Below are 16,698 nucleotides of genomic sequence, written 5' to 3'. Positions count from 1 at the left end.
GCAAAGTACAACAGAGTAGTGCAAAGACCATCATGCAATCTGAAGTAGTTCAAAGAGCAACGCTGTCATGACAATAACAAAATAACCAAGAGAGGTGGAGTTAAGAGTCCGAGAACGTGGCAGCACCACCGGAAAGGGGATGTGTGATTGGTTCAGGAGTCTGATAGCAGTGGAGTAGAAGCTGCCCTTGAGTCTGTGTACTGATTGCAGTGGCAGGTTTCTTACTAAAATGCTGTACTGGCTTAGCACAAAAACAGGCCATTCGTCCCAATGCATCAGTGCTACTCCCCATGAACTCCCACGCACTCCTCACCTCATCCTTCCATTTCTTTCTCCCTCGAGTGTTGGTCCAAGGTGCCCTGACATCTGCAGGTACGACCACCTCCAATCACTGAACAAACTTGGATTGCTTTCTCTGGAGGCTGAGAGGAGACCTGATAGACGTTAATAAACTGATGAGAGGTATAGATAGGATAGACAGCCAGAATCTTTTTCCCAGGTTGGAAATGTCAAATACAAGACATGGTTTAAGGTGAGAGGGGGAAAGCTTAAAGGAGATGTGCAGGTAAGTTTTTTTACGCACAGTCGTAGGTCCCTGGAACGGGTTGCTGGGGGTGAAGGTGGAAGCAGACACGATAGTTGTGTTAAAGACACATTTAGACAGGCACATGAATGTGTAAGGAAAGGAGGGATGTGGTGCTGGAGGGTGGCGACTCGTTGCAAGCTGCTCTCTGCAGATCTACTCATTACTTTCGCTATATTCTACACTTTTAACTTTAAATTCTGTGTCACTTACTATTACCTCAATGCACTCTGTACTAACTCAATGTAACTGCACTGTGTAATGAATTGATCTGTATGAATGGTGTGCAAGGCAAGCTTTTCACTGTACCTCGGTACAAGTGACAATAATAAACCAATACCAATACCAAGTGGGTTTGTTTTAATTTGGCATCGTGGTTGGCATAGAGATCGTGGGCCAAATGGCCTGTTCCTGTGCTGTACTGTTCTTTGTTTATGTTCTTATATTCAATGAGGGTGCAAGGAGCTTACAGCATGACCTGTTGAACTGTGACTCACCCTGTGAATCCTGCTCCCTCACAAGGCAAGAGTGAGAAGGCAGGGAAAAAAAACAACGTCGCTCTTCGGTTGGGACAGCGAGCCAGGCACTGCAGTGCAGAGAGAATGGTGGGGAGAGGGAAGGGTGGGTGGCTGGAGGACTGCTGGAGGGAAGGAGGGAGTTCTGGAGGGAGTCAAGATGGTGGAAGTGAAGGGAGGAGGGAATGAACAAAAGACCGAACAAAACCAGGGCGGCTCAATCATTGATTATATTCAAAACTGAGACTGAAAGACTTCTGGACATTAAAGGAATCATGTGACATGGGGATAAGGTGCGAGAAGTGGTGTTGAGGTAAAAGATCATTCCTGATAGAACATAGAACACAGAACAGTACGGCACAGGAACAGGCCCTTCCACCTACGATGTTGTGCCCAACTAACTAAATTAGCAATTAAAAACCTACTAAACTAGTCCCTTCTGCCCACACGTCCACATCCCTCCATTCTCTGCACATTCATGTGCCTGTCTAACAGCCTCTTAAACACCACTATTGTATCTGCCTCCACCACCTCCCCTGGCAGTACATTCCAGGCACCCACCACTCTCTGTGTAAACAACTTGCCCCGCACATCTCCTTTGAACTTCCCCCCCTCACCTTAAATGCATGCCCTCTGGTATTAGACATTTCGGCCCTGGGAAAAAGACACTGGCTGTCTATCTGATCTTATTGAATGGTGGACACAGAAAAGCAGGAATCACTACTGCCCACAAAAGCCATGAGTGTTGTGCCTGGTTTGCAGTCTTTATCTTAAACTCTTGAGATGAAGATCTTACTCAGTGACTATCAGATCAAAGTCAGCCCATTGGTCCAGATCTCTCCAAGAGAGAATCAGAATCAGAATCAGGTTTATTATCACCGTTGTGAAATATGTTGTTTTGCGGCAGCAGTACAGTGCAAAGACATAAAATTACTATAAATTACAAAATAAATAAATAGTGCAAAATATAAGGAGTAATGAGGTAGTGGGTTCATGGACTGTTCAGAAATCTGATGGTGGAGCGAAAGAAGCTGTTCCTAAATCGTTGAGTATGGGTCTTCAGGCTCCTGCACCTCCTCCCCGATGGTAGTAACGAGAAGAAGGCGTGTCCCGGGTGGTGAGGGTCCTTAATGATGGATGCCGCCTTCTTAAAGGTCTGCCTCTTGAAGATGTCCTCGATGGTGGGGAGGGTTGTGTCCGTGATGGAGCTGGTTGAGTCTACAACCCTCTGCAGCCTCTTGCGATCCTGTGCATTGGAGCCTCCATACCAGGCGGTGATGCAACCAGTCAGAATTCTCTCCACTGTACATCTATAGAAATTTGCAAGAGTCTTTGGTGACGTACCAAATCTCCTCAAATTCCTAACGAACTAGAGCCACTGCTGTGCCTTCTTTGTGATTGCATCAATGTTTTGGGCCCAGGAGATGTTGACACCCAAAACTTGAAGCTGCTCACTCTTTCTACCACTGACCCCTCAATGAGGACTGGTGTGTTTTCTCCAGACTTCCCTTCCTGAAGTCCACAATCAGTTCCTTGGTCTTGCTGACATTGAGTGCAAGGTCGTTGGTGCGACACCACTCAACCAGCCGATCTATCTCACTCCTGTACGCCTCCTCATCGCCATCTGAGATTCTGCCAACAACAGTGGTGTCATCTGAGAATTTATAGATGGCATCTGAGCTGTGCCTAGCCACACAGTCATAAGTGTAGAGAGATTAGAGCAGTGGGCTAAGCACACATCCTTGAGGTGCGCCTGTGTTGATTGTCAGTGAGGAGGAGATGTTATTACCGACCCGCACTGACTGTGGTCTCCCAATGAGGAAGTCGATGATCCAGTTGCAGAGGGAGGTACAGAGGCCCGGGTTTTGAAGCTTGGTGATTAGTACTGAGGGGATGATGGTGTTGAACACCGAGCTGTAAGCAATAGACAGCAGCCTGACGTATCTCAATCACCAATTATCATAACTGGTGCAGGAAGAGTTGGAGGGCCTTTTATCATCATCCAATTCAACTTGATTGTTGTCTCGCTCCCTGATTTCCTTCCACTTTACTGGACACAATCACCTCCTCTGTTGTTGCCTGCATCCCATCTCCAAAATATCACAGTCTTTGCTTAACCATTGCAGCCACAAAGGAACATGGGCTTATCTTGGCCAGGGGGTTGGTCCATGAGATTTTGAGCAACATTGGTCAGCTTCATCTCACTCGCTCACAATAACAGCATAAGATACAGGAGCAGAATTAGACCATTCAACCCATTGCTCTCTTTCACCCCCCCACTTCCATAACCCTTAACCCCTTTACCAATCAAGAACCTATCAGTCTCTGCCTTACGGCACGGTAGTGTAGTGGTTAACGTAACACTATTACAGCACCAGTGACCCCGGTTCAGTTCCGGCCGCTGTCTGTAAGGAGTTTGTACGTTCTCCCCGTGTGTCTGCGTGGGTTTCCTCCGGGTGCTCCGGTTTCCTCCCACATTCCAAAGACGTACGGGTTAGGAAGTTGTGCGCGTGCTATGTTGGTGCCGGAAGCGTGGCGACACTTGCGGGCTGCCCCCAGAACACTGTCCGCAAAAGATGCATTTCACTGTGTGTTTCGACGTATGTGTGACTAATAAATAAGTACCTTATAATAACTTATACCTAAATAGCCCCAATGACTTGGCCTCCACAGCCCCTTGTGGCAACGAATTCCACAGATTCACCACCTTCTGGCTGAAGAAATTCCTCCTCGTCTCAGTTTTAAAGGCACATTCCTTTATTCTGAGGCTGTGCCCTCGGATCACAGACTCTCCCACTGATGGAAACATCCTCTCCACGTCCACTCTATCTAGGCTTTTCAGTATCCGGTAGGTTTCAATGAGATCCCCCCTCCTCCTTCTGAACTCTCAGCGAGTACAGGCCCAGAGACATCAAACACTCCTCATACGTTAACCCTTTCATTCCTGGGATCATTCTTGTGAACCTCCTCCAGACCCTCTCCAGGGCCAGCACATCTTTCCTTAGACATGGGACCCAAAATTGCTCACAGTAAGTTACGATAATTGGTGCTTGGCATATGTCAGGCTGTTGTTTGCCAATTATAGCTCGGCATTCTGTTTACGTTTGAAGAGGAAGAGATTCAGAATTATTTTGCTGAATCAATATTTCAGCTTGAAACATTGAATAAGCTTCCTGAGGAGAAGTTTGAAACAGTAAGTATTGATTCATACAAATGTAAATTGGATTGGTTCTTTTCCGAGTATTTGGGACTTTAGTACGTGGGTAATTTGAGAGGTGATGTGTACTAAGTGGGGCAGGCTAGATTATTGAGGGTACTTAAAGAGGAAGCAGATAATTATTTGTAAGATCAGGTCATTGAGGGATACGGTGAATCAGCACACAAGAGGAGATGAGACCTGGGGCAGATTAGTCATGTTTAATGGTAGGGGAGGTTTAAGCTGCTGAGTGGCCTACTCCTGTTCCCATTTTCTCCTTTTCTTATGTCGCAGGCATGGGAGGCACAGACGACTTTGTCAATCACAAGATGTGGATGTCACTGGAAAAGCTGACGCTTGAAATTAGTGGCTTGTTAATCCGTGCCAGAGGGCAACAGAACCTAGCTTGTTGCTCTGGGTCTGGTGTCAGGCACAGACCAGACCCACAATAAGGGAGATTCCCTTCTGCCTGCTCCTCCCAGCTGAGCTTGTCTCATTATATCACGGCTCCACCTTGTTCCCCCCTTGTCCGCTCCCTTCCCACCTCCATCCGGGACACCTCCAATTCCCTGGCCCCCACTGCCTCATCTTCACCGTGGACATCCAGTCCTTGCACACTTCCATCCCCCATCAGGAAGGCCTTGGGGGGGGGGGGGGGCGGTCTCTGTTTCTTTCCAGACATTTCCCTCCGCAGATGCTGCCTGACCTGCTGAGTTCCTCCAGCATTTTGAGTGTTGCTCCAGATTCCGGCGTCTGCAGTCTCCTGTGTCTCCAAGGGAGATTTCTCCCCTGATGGACATTAGTGAAACACGTGGGTGCGAAACAACAATCAGTACTTCCATCATTAGTCTGTTCTGGACTTATTGAGTTAGATGCCCACTGCCCGTCACTCTGAAATCACAGCTTTCTACATTGCATTACCAGCCATTGTTGGCAACCTACAACCAGCTCGAATTTTGACCTGCTCCATAAGCCTTCCCTCTGTCTTAGAGTCGTAGAGTCATAGAGTAATACAGCGTGGAAACAGGCCCTTCGGCCTAACTGGTCCATGCTGACCGAGATGCCTGCCCAAGCTCGTCCCATTTGCCTGCGTTTGGCCCATATCCCTCTAAACCTTTCCTATCCATGTACCTGTCCAAGTGTCTTTTAAAAGTTGTTAATGTACCTGCCTCAACCACTTCCTCTAGCAGCTTATTCCACATACATACCACCCTCTGTGTGAAGAGGTTGCCCCTCAAGCTCCTATTAAATCTTTCCCCTCTCATCTTAAACCTATGCCCTCTAGTTCTTGATTCCCCAACCCTGGGACAAAAAACTGAGTGCATTCACCTTATCTATGCCCCTTATATATCTCTCCTTGGTCTCTTACGCTCCAAGGAAAAAAGTCCTAGCCTGTTCAACCTCTCCCTGTAACCCAGTCCCTCAAATTCTGACAATATCCTTGTAAATCTTTTCTGTACTCTTTCCAACTTAATGGCATCTTTCCTATAGCAAAACTGAAAACAACATTCCAGATGTGGCCTCACCAACATCTTGTACAGGAGCAACATAACAAGACAAGACAAGACAAGACAAGACAAGACAAGATATCTTTATTAGTCATATGTACATCGAAACACAGAGAGAAATGCATCTTTTTGTAGAGTGTTCTGGGGACAGCCCACAAGTGTCGCCACACTTCCGGCGCCAACATAGCATGCCCGCAACTTCCTAACCAACTTCCTAATTCTTTGGACTGTGAGAGGGAACCGGAGCACCCAAAGGAAACTCGCGCAGACACGGAGAGAACGTATAAACTCCTTACAGACAACGGCCAGAATTGAACCTGGGTCGTTTAGAATATATTGAAAGTAGAGGCTATACTTTTTTATTCATAATCTGTTCTGTGCTTAAGATAGCTGCTGATCTCCTTAAGATGGCCACTGGGCCTCCTTCCTCTTCAGCTCAAGCGCGGGAAACTCTTAGTGCGGGAAACATAGCTCATTAAAGGAATAGTTAGCACATTCCTAGGAAGGCACTATTGATCTATTGTGTAGCTAAGGGTCGTTAGGGTTAGTGTGACTAATGATTTTGCAGCAGTTCTGAAGCTAATAGTTTTTTAAACTGATAAGCCAGATGCTAGTAAGTCTCAGAAGTCATAGGTTATAGGCGCACATTGTAATGTTTTATAACCATTAGCCTTGTAGCGAATGTCTAGTATTGTTTTATAACTGATAATTCTGCAGCCTAGTACCAGGACTCCCAATGCCCATAAATAATTGGGGAACCCTGTGACTGAGTCATAGTTCTGTAGCCGAATACCAATACTCCCAATAACCATAAATAATTGGGGCACCCTGCGATTGAGTCAGGAAATGACTGTGGTGAAAGACAAATGGCTGTGAGCTAGGAGACAACTGTGAAAGGAGGCAAATGGTGAAGAATGAAACTGTGAAGATGAGAGAGAACATGATGGATTGTAACAATGTAATTGAGCTAAGAAAAAAGGTATAAAAAAAGGCCCTTGAGCATTGCTCGGGGGCAGTCAGAGAGGGCAGTAGTCAAAGCATGACTAGTAACTGACTGTCTGACTGTCACAACTTTTCTTTGCAAATAAAAGTTTAACTTCTTGAGTAATCTTCTGCTTCTCCTGGTCATCTGTCTATTGCGGGTAACCACGACAGTCGCTGGCGCTGTAATAACGTTATGCTAACTGCTACACTACCAGATCTGAGGATACTACTGGATCTGAGGATCTGAGGAACCTCCTGACTTCTGTACTCGATGCCCTGACTGATGAAGTCCAGTGTGCCAAGAGCATTCTTCACCACCCTGTCTACCTGTGGTGCCACTTCTAGGGAACCATGCACCTGAACCCCCAAGGTCCCTCTGTTCTACAGAGCACCAAGGTCCTGAACTCTAAGGTCCCTCTGTTCTACAAACTCTTCTTGAATTTAAGGAGAAGCTGAATTTCTCTTGCTACTAAACACCTAAGTACTTGCTCATTTCAGTAGCTCATATTTTTCAGTTATTTTACATTCACATCACATAGAAGGAAGCCTTCCAGCCATTTGAAATGTCTAATACTAGAGGGCATGAATTTAGGGTGAGGTGCAGGGGAAGTTTTTTTACACATAAAGTGGTGGGTGCCTCGAATGTGCTTCCGGGGTGGTGGTGGAGGCAGATACGATGAAGGTGTTTAAGAGGCTCTTAGGTACATGAATATGCAGAGTCATAGAGCACTACAGCACAGAAACAGGCCCTTTGGCCCATCTAGTCCATGCTGGTCTGGTTTTCTGCCTATTCCCATTTAACTGCACCGGGACCTTAGCCCTCCATACCTCTCTCATCCATGTACCTATCTAAACTTCTCTTAAATGTTACAATTGAACCTGCATCCACCACTTCTACTGGCAGCTCGTTCCACACTCGCACCTCCCTCTGAGTGAAGTAGTTTCCCTTAAATATTTTATCTTTCACCCTAAACCTGTGACCTCTAGTTCCAGTCTCACCCAACCTGAGGGGAAAAAGCCTGCATGCATTCACCCTATCTATACCCCTCATAATTTTGTATAACTCTATAAGATCTCCCCTCATTCTCCTGCGCTCCAGGTAATAAAGTCCTAACCTATTCAACCTTTCTATATAGCTCAGGTCCTCAAATCCTGGCAACATCCATGTAAATTTTCTCTGCACTCTCTCAAGCTTATTGATATCTTTCCTGTAGGCAGGTGACCAGAACTGCACACAATACTCTAAGTTTGGCCTCACCAACGTCTTATACAACTTCAACATAACATCCCAACTCCTGTACTCAGTGCCCTGATTTATGAAGACCAAGGTGCCAAAAGCTCTCTTTATGACCCTATCTACCTGTGATGCCACTTTTAAGGAACTATGGATCTGTATTCCCAGGTCCCTTTGTTCTACCGCACACCTCAGTGCCCTACCATCCACTGTGCAAGTCTTACCCTGGTTTGTCCTCCCAAAGTGCATCACCTCACACTTGTCTGCATCAAATTCCATTTGCCATTTTCCAGCCCATTTTACCAGCCGGTCCAGATAATTTTGCAAGCTTTAATAGCCTTCCTCGCTGTCAACTATGCCCCCAATCTTGGTGTCATCTGCAAATTTGCTGATCCAGTTTACCACATTGTCATCCAAATCATTAATATAGATGATAAACAACAACGGACCCAGCACCGATCCTTGTTTCACACCACTAGTCACAGGCCTCCAATCAGAGAGACAACTATCTACTGCCACTCTCTGGCTTCTCCCACTAAGCCAACGTTGAATCCAGTTGACTACTTCATCCTGAATGCCAAGCGACTTAACCTTCTGGAGTAGCCTCCCATGCAGGACTTTGTCAAAGGCCTTGCTAAAGTCCATGTAGACAATGTCCACTGCCTTCCCTTCATCAACATTCCTGGTTACCTCCTTGAAAAACTCTATTGGATTGGTTAGACATGACCTGCCACGTACAAAGCCATGTTGATTATCCCTAAACAGGCCCTGTCTATCCAAACAATTATATATCCTGTCCCTCAGAATACCTTCCAATAATTTACCCACAACTGACGTCAGGCTGGCCTATAATTTCTTGGCTTATTCTTAGAGCCTTTCTTGAACAACGGAACAATGTTAGCTATCCTCCAGTCCTCCGACACCTCACCCGTGGCTAAGGACGTTTTAAATATCTCTGCCCAGGGCCCCTGCAATTTCTGCACTAGCCTCCCACAAGGTCTGAAGGGACGCCTCGTCAGGCCCTGGGAATTTATCCACCCTAATTTGTCTCAAGACAGCCAGCACCTCCTCTTCTGTGATCCAGATAGAGTCCATGACCTCACTACTCTTTTTCCTCAGTTCTATAGACTCTGTGTCTGTCTCCCGAATAAACACAGATGCAAAAAAATCCATTTAAGATCTCCCCCATCTCTTTCGGCTCCATGCATAGATGACCATGCTGATCTTCAGGAGGACCAATTTTGTCCCTTGCTATCTTTCTGCTCTTAATATAACCGTAGAAACCCTTTGGATTCTCTTTCACCTTGTCTGCCAGAGCAAACTCGTGTCCTCTTTTGGACCTCCTGATTTCTCTCTTAAGTGTTCTCTTACACTTATACTCCTCAAGCGCCTCATTTGATCCTAACTGCCTGTATCTGATATGCACCTCCTCCTCTTTCTTTGCCAGGGTCTCAGTATCCCTCAATAACCAAGGTTCCCTAAACCTGCTAGCCTTGCCTTTTATTCTAACAGGAACATACAGTTTCTGTACTCTCAATATTTCACTCTTGAAGACCTCCCACTTACCAAGCATCTCTTTGCCGGAAAACGACCTATCCCAATCCACGCCTGCCAGATCCCTTCTGATGCTATCAAAATTGGCCTTCCTCCAGTTTAGAATCTTAAGCCTAGGACCAGTCCAATCCTTTCCCATAATTATCTTGAAACTAATGGAATTATGATCAATAGATCCAAAGTATTCCCCTGCACTCACTTCTGTCACCTGCCCTGTCTCATTCCCAAGAGGAATTCCAGTATTACATTCTCTTTAGTTGGGACTTCTACATATTGATTAAGAAAACTTCCCTGAACACATTTGACAAACTCGATCTCATCCGGTCCTTTTACAGTATGGGAGTCCTAGTCAATATATGGAAAGTTAAAATCACCTACTATCACAACTTTATATTTCCTGCAACTGTCTGCTATCTCTCTACAAACTTGCTCCTCTAAATCCTGCTGACTATCGGGAGGTCTATAATGTAGTCCCATTAATGTGGTCGTCCCTTTTTTATTCCTCAGTTCCACCCAAATTGCCTCGGTAGTCGAGCCCTCCAGTATGTCCTCTCTAAGCACTGCTGTGACATTTTCCCTGATAAGTAACACCACCCCTCCCCCTTTAATACCTCCACCTCTCTCATGTGTAAAAATACAGAACTCCTGAAAATTGAGCTGCCAGTCCTGCCCCTCCTGCAATCAAGTCTCACTAATGGCTACAACATCATAATTCCACGTACGGATCCACGATCTAAGTTCATCTGCCTTACCTACAATACTCATTGCATTGAAATAGATGGAACTCAGAACATTCGTCCCACCACACTCAACCTTTCATCTTTGCTTGTAGTTTTAAATCTACTTTCCCCACAGCCTCTCCACTTGCTGCTCTGCCACTCTATGGAGGGATATGGACCATGTGCAGGCAGAAGGGATTGGTCCAATTAGGCATCATTAGCTTTATTAGTTCAGCACAACATTGTGTCGTGGGGCAAGGGGCTTGTTCCTGTGCTGTGCTGTTCTATGTTCTATGTCTAGCTGTACTTTTACTTTGGAGTATCGACTCACCTTGAATGTAAAACAAAATCCAAGGAGCAAGTTGTGCACTGTAAGATTCCACAAAGAGCAATGTGCTTATAAGCATTTCATCTAAGTTTAGGCATGTTGAGTTAGGACACAAGAGGGAACATTGTCAAAGAGCAGAAACAGGGTCGAGATGACTTTTTTATTCCATTTGTCCTTTGCAGAGTTGTTTTGCAAGATCGGAACATCAAAGGTCAACATTTATCTGATTCGTCAAATTGATCCAATGACCTTTTATTCATTTGGTTGTTTACCAGATACTTTCCAGCTGGCTGACTGTAGTACCCCTCTCCTCTCTCCAACCAGAAGTGGGGGCATGTTCCTGACCAGTGCTGTAATGGCTTTAGCAAAGGCATCAACAGCAGCCTCAGTCAAAAACCTGGGGTATTGATTTAGAGGAGTAGGCGGAAGGATTAGAGGGGAGTTGAGGGGTGAAGTGGGGTGGAGGTGGGATCGCTCACCATCAATAAGGACTTGGATGAGCAATTGACATGTATGAACATAGAACATAGAACAGTTCCTGGGAGTGAACATCACCAACAACCTGTCCCGGACAAACCACGTGGATGCCACAGCCAAGAAAGCTCACCAGCGCCTCTACTTCCTCAGGAGGCTAAAGAAATTTGGTTTGTCCCCTTTGACTCTCACCAACTTTTACCGATGCACCATAGAAAACATCCTGTCAGGATGTATCACGGCTTGGTATGGCAACTGCTCTGCCCAGGACCGCAAGAAGCTGCAGAGAGTTGTGGACACAGCCCAGCGCGTCACGGACACCAGCCTCCCCTCCTTGGATTCTGTCTTTACCTCTCGCTGTCTTGGTGAAGCAGCCAGCATAATCAAAGACCCCACCCACCCGGGACATTCTCTCTACTCTTCCATCGGGTAGAAGATACAGGAGCCTGAGGGCACGTACCACCAGATTTAAGGACAGTTTCTACCCCACTGTGATAAGACTATTGAACGGTTCCCTTATACAATGAGATGGACTATGACCTATGACCTCATGACCTCACGATCTACCTTGTTGTGACCTTGCACCTTATTGCACTGCACTTTTTCTGTAGCTGTGACACTTTACTCTGTACTGTTATTGTTTTTTACCTGTACTACATCAATGCACTCTGTACTAACTTGATGTAACTGCACTGTGTAATGAATTGACCTGGAAGATTGGTTTGTAAGGCAAGTTTTTCACTGTACCTTGGTACAAGTGACAATAATAAACCAATACCAATACCAATACAGCTCAGGAACAGGCTCTTCCGCCAACCATGTCTGTGCCGAACACAATACCAAATTAAAATAAATCTCTTCTGCCTGCACATGATCCATATCCCCCCATCCCTGCATATTCATGTGTCCATCTAGAAGCCTCTTAAACACCACTATCGTATCTGCATCCACTACCACTCCTGGCAGCCCGTTCCAGGTGCCCACCACTCTCTGTGTAAAAAAACTTGCCCCGCACATCTCCTTTGAACTTTCCCTCTCTCACCTTAAATGCATGTCATCCAGTTGTTGATATTTCTATGTTGGGACAAAGATTCTGACTATCTATGCCTCACATGATCTTATAAACTTCTCCCCGCAGCCTCTGGCGCTCCAGAGAAAATAACCCAAGTTTGTCCAATCTCTCCTACTCTCTAATCCAGGCAGCATCCTACTAAACCTCATCTGTACCCTTTCCTAAACCTCCACATCCATCCTGTAATGGGACAACCATAATTGCACATAAGTATGGCAGGTGGGATCCGACCGGAAAGCCCTTCTACAACCGGAATGATTCTCTGGAGGACGGGTTGTGGTCGCCCCCTCAGGGTCAGGCTGGGTGGAATCGCATTCACCCGCGATCGAGAGGTAAGCAAAGCCTCACCAGCAGTGGCTTCTCTCTCCACACTCACTCCATGAACTCTGACCCGTCCCGAGGATTGGTTCTGGGCTCCCTTCCGTAGCTCGTCTCTTGGTGCTTCTTGACAGCCTCATCCAGCAGCAATCTCCACACGAGTGCCGGTGACATACGCCTCTGGCCTCTTCTCACCCTCCCACTCAATTGTCAAGCTGCTTGTCCTGGAGAGAGAGAAAACCTTCTGGAACAAATCAAGGGACATGGAGTTAGTGAGATAAATCCATGATCTGATCAAAAACACCAGGCTCCAGGGCCAAGTGCCTTCCTCTTGCTTCTATTTCTTATACATTCTTCATTCCAGAGCTATTAACTTTATTTCCCATTGCAAGCTCCCTTTCAATTCCTGCCACTGGTCCAACTCTACCAGACTTCCTGCGACTTGGTCCCACCCATGACCCTGATGATTTTCAGACCTCCCATCCATGCCATTTGCCATGATAGTTTAGTTCCATCTCCGTGAGAATCCCCAACTCCAACCTGCCTCAGCTCAAGGACCTCTGAAGCTCCCTCCGTGCTTTATACCTCAAGACTCGACTGTCCCAATGTTCTTGCCTGATTCTTCTGTAACCTAGAGCCAAAAACTCTACCCACACCAACTGTCATCCATCACCCATGCTTGCTGGCCTACATCCATACACGCTTTAACTTCTTACCCTTGTTTTCAAATCCTTCCATTGGTCTTGTTACGAGCTCCTCACGCCAACCTCCCAACCCCTCCAACCCATCTCTAATCTCCTCAGGTTGCTAAGAAAATTAATGGGATTGTTCTGAGCAAACATGAACTCGATGGGCCAAACAGCCTCCTTCCATGTCACAAGATATGTGGTTTCTGAGGTTTCTCACTTTCTCCATTTCTGGCGTCACCACCGGTGGTGGCGCCTTCAGCTGACATAGCCTCAAGTTTGGAGCCCAATCCTTAAACCTCTCCATATTCTCTAGAGCACTCCTCCTGATACACGAGGTGTAAATCCATCCCCTGCTGTACTTGCTGAACCAACATGTCCTCAGAACAATGGAAGAAGATTTGTTGGAAGTTGACCAGGTCATGACAGGGTAAAGGGAGGGAAGATGTTCCCATTGGCAGATGGTTTAAGGACCTTGGGGCACAGATTCAAAGTTCTGGGCAAGAGATGTGAGGAAGAATTATTTTACATGGAGAGTGGTGATGATATGGGGGGGGGTAGTGGAAACAGCGTCATTCGAGGCTTTAAAAAACCTAATAAGATCTTGAGAGAGAATAACTTGCAAGGTTACAGGGAAAGTGAAACAATGGAACTGACGGGATTGTGCTCCCAGGAATAAAATAAACTCAGTGGACCAAAGTGCCCCATTGCAAAACACTGATTTATTTCAGAATGATTCTCTCTTTACAATATTTTTATTAAATCAATGAAAAAAATAGAGTACATGCATCAAAAAAGAAAGTAAAAATACTACTGAATACATTGTATTAAGTCGTACTTAGGATTACAATACTCTAAATCAATAATCACATATAATATTTAGTTACTAAGGAAAGAAAAAATTGAAATATTTTATTACAAAAAAAAATCTACCCCCAATACCAAAACCCAAAGCTGTTAGATAGAAGAAACAGCAAGGAGTAACCTTAAAACATGTAACAGTGCCAGCCAATATCTGCATTTTAGTCCCCAAATCAGAGATTTTGAAAATAATTCAAAAAGGGTCCCCGCAGGGTTTGAAAATCTTGGTTAGATTCAAAAACTGAACAGCGAATCTTCTCTAGATTCAAGTATGACGTAACATCCCATAACCATTGAACATGTGTAGGCGGAGTAGCTTCCTGCCATTTAAACAATACTGCTCTCCTGGCTATAAGAGAAATAAAAGCCAGAATATGTAAATCAGAAGCCTTCAAAGTTATATCTTTTTCCCCAACAATCCCAAATAGTGCAGTCAAAGGATTAAGTTTAAAATTTATTTTACAAAATACAGAAAAAGTATGAAAGACCTCTGTCCAATATTTTTTAAGACTCTGACAAGTCCAAAACATGTGAATTAAGGAAGCCACTCCGTTATTGCATTCGTCACAGTAAGGAGATATATCAGAATAAAAACGGGGTAGTTTATCTTTAGACAAGTGAGCTCTATGGACCACTTTAAATTGAAGGAGAGAGTGACGAGCATATAATGATGAAGTATTAACCAACTCGAAAATTTCATTCCAAGTTTCCTCGGAAATTGACATCTGCAAATCTTGTTCCCAAGCATTTTTAATTTTATCTAGTGGCACCTTACTCATTCCTAGTAATCTGTCATAAATATTAGATATTGAGCCATCCTGAAAGGGTTCCAACTTAAAAATTACATCCAATAAATTCTTATCGGGACACAAAGGAAAAGAATGTAATTGAGATCGAGGAAAATCTCTAATTTGTAAATATCTAAAAAAATGAGTTTTTGGTAAGTTATACTTGGTAAACAATTGTTCAAATGAAGAAAGATTTCCTCCAACAAACAGATCTTGAAAACAAGTAATACCTAATTTGTCCCACTCTTTAAAAACTACGTCAGTCATAGAAGGTTTAAAAAAGTAATTAGAGAAAATGGGACTGGACAAAGAAAAATTCAATAAACCAAAATATTTTCTAAATTGTAACCAAATCCTCAAGGCATGTTTAACTGCTAAATTATCTGTTAATTTAATTAATGATAAAGGAAGTGGAGAACCAAGCAGAGAAATAATAGAAAATTTTTTAACAGAGTTAATTTCCGAAGAGACCCATACTGGAGAAGCCTCTCGATTAATGTAATATAACCAAATGATTCTGATCCATTCAATACATTTGAGACAATTACTAAGCAATCAGTAACAAAAAGAAAACAGTTTGCACTATTAAACAACTTTAATAATTGGTACGAGAGACCCTGGCAGCAGTAAATATAAGAATCATCAATAGCCTTTAATACCGCACCTGACCACAGTTCAAAAAGGAAGTCCACTTAATTGATACAAGAAACAAACAGTTCTCAAGCAAAAGAGTGTTCTCACATTCCTTCTGCTATTTTGGACGCCTGGCAACAGCGAATTTAAGAGTTCTGTATATAACCCTTATCATCATCCCCAATCCCAATCAAAGATGAATGCCTCTCCATGATTGGAAAATCTCCTTCTTACATACATATGATCGATCAACTTTGTGTGATGTGATGAGCCCTTCCTTCAATATGACATATTACTATAGCAAACAAGCTTTAATTAAGCTGTTAACACATTAACCATTACTACACCAGTGTTTTTCTCACAATGTATGTTGTACATATCACAAAGTGTTATTAAGTTGGTGAAGTAAACAGCACCAACAACCTGTTCTGGTCCAAACTTGTAGATGCCATGGCCAAGAAAGCTCACCAGTGCCTCTACTTCCTCAGGAGGCTAAAGAAATTTGGCATGTCCCCATCGACCCTCACCAATTTTTATCGATGTACCATAGAAAGCATCCTATCCAGATGAATCATGGCTTGGTGTGGCAACTACTCTGCCTGTGACTGCAAGAAACTGCAGAGAGTTGTGGACACAGCTCAGCACATCACGGAAACCAGCTTCCCCTCTATGGACTCTGTCTACACTTCTCGCTGCCTTGGTAAAGCAGCCAACATAATCAAAGACCCCACCCACCCTGGGCATTCTCTCTTCTCCCCCCTTCCATCAGGCAGAAGATACAAAAGCCTGAAAGCACATACTACCAGGCTCAAGGACAGCTTCTATCCCACTGTTATAAGACTATTGAACGGTTCCTTAGTGCAATAAGATGGACTCTTGACCTCACAACTGACGTCATTATGGCCTTGCACCTTATTGTCCTCCTGCACTGCACTTTCTCTGTACGTGTAACACTTTATTCTGCATTCTGTTATTGTTTTCCCTTGTACTACCTCAATGCACTGAGTAATGAAATGATCTGTATGGATGGCATGTAAAACAAGTTTTTCACTGTACCTCGGTACATGTGACAATAATAAACCAATTTACCAATTTAAACTTAAAATGTATAATATCACTATACTAAAACAATTACAAAGTTTTTGCCACCTTCTGCATCACACTACATTGTGTACTTCTGTCTTTCACGAATTCCATGATTATATGTACAAAGATGTATGCATTGAGCCTTGCATTGAGTACTAT

This window comes from Pristis pectinata, chromosome 7, assembly GCF_009764475.1.
Source record: "Pristis pectinata isolate sPriPec2 chromosome 7, sPriPec2.1.pri, whole genome shotgun sequence".
NCBI classification, from domain to species: Eukaryota; Metazoa; Chordata; class Chondrichthyes; order Rhinopristiformes; family Pristidae; genus Pristis; species Pristis pectinata.
Note: the sequence above shows the minus strand (reverse complement) of the source record.